We start from the raw sequence: 1461 nt of genomic DNA, 5'->3' as shown, positions 1-1461 counted from the left end.
CAGGAGCACCCTGCCAGGTCCTTCTCCTATGAAGCCACAGGGTAGGTTAGAGCTATCAACCTTTTGGCTAGCAGGATAGCTCTTAGCCATTGCACCACTAAGATTCCTTGGAAGTTTTGTCTTCCATGGGAAATTCCAGTCCCTCAAAAGAGGAAATACATTAGTCATGATGTGTCATATTCCATTAAGAGCTTGTCATGGACATTTATCAGGCATCCTTGTAGGATGCTGTTGTTATTATGTGCCATCACGTTAGAACTGACTCATAACTAACCCCCCAGAGATTTTTTTCAGAGGCTGCTTATCACACAAGAGGAGGCTGTCCATCTTTCTCCCACAGAGCGGCTGGCAAAGTCAAACTTTGGGATTATAATGTAGCTTCTTACCACTATGCCACCAGAGCTCCCTAGAATGTCAAAAGCATAGTATTTCCAAACTCTGTGACCGATCATTGATGTCTACTGGTCTCCCCCCCAAGTGAATTTACTGTCCCTGCCTTACAAGTGTTCACACATGGGGCTCTCCCGCCTTCTTCACTCTATCCTGTGAAGACAGCCTGGGATCCCATCCTCATCTATCTATTGTGATCCTGCAGACTCTGCCAGACTGAGCTCCAGTGCCACTTCCTCTTGCAACATCTCAGAAGCCTCTGGCTCCTCTTCCCTCTCCTCTGCTTCTCTTCTGGACCACTTCTAACCCTGCTTTGTCCCCTTTGCTACACCTCTATGTGGCACAGCTTGAATAATTGAGAGAGAGGGCAAAGGAGGGACAGGAGGTGATAGGAGACAGATAGACAAGGACGTAAGATATCAGAATCAAGTTTAAAAAAGAAAAAGCTATTGCCATCAAGTCACTTTGACTCACTATAAACCCACATGTTACAGAGCAGAGCTGTCCCCCAGAGGGTTCTCTTGGCTGTAATCCTTGCAGAAGCAGGTACCAGGCCTTTATTCCACATGCACCGAGTAGGCTCAAATTTACATCCTTCAATTAGTAGTAAGTGAAAACCATTTCAATCATGACATAATCTTAATCTAGTCCTTCTGATTAGTCACTCAAATAGAAAAACTACTATCAGTCCAGATATTAAACAACTTTCCAGCTGTCTAAGAAATTTTGATAATGGAATTTAAGCTGTTGTAATTGCTTATTGCTGTCAACTCAGCTCCAACTCCTGGTTATTCCATGTAACACAGAAGGAAACATTGCGGATCCTGCACCATCTTCATCCCAGTTGCTACCCTCCAGTCCTCACAGCTGTACTCAGTGTTTTCTTGGTGAAAATAGTGTTTTCTTTCAATGTTGGGGTTCACCTTCCAGTGATATATAAGACCACACTCTGTTGTGGGCCGGAGGGCTTTCATTGGTGGTTAATAATAGAAAACAGATTAACAGTCTATCTTAGCCTCAAAGCTCATCTGAAGCCTGTCAATATTTGGAACACCAGTGGTAGAGCTCCCA

Source organism: Elephantulus edwardii, unplaced genomic scaffold (assembly GCF_000299155.1).
Source record: "Elephantulus edwardii isolate Elephantulus edwardi_28Jun2011 unplaced genomic scaffold, EleEdw1.0 scaffold00051, whole genome shotgun sequence".
In the NCBI taxonomy this organism is placed as follows: Eukaryota; Metazoa; Chordata; class Mammalia; order Macroscelidea; family Macroscelididae; genus Elephantulus; species Elephantulus edwardii.
The sequence above is the reverse complement of the archived record's forward strand: the minus strand, read 5'-3'. Positions refer to the sequence as shown.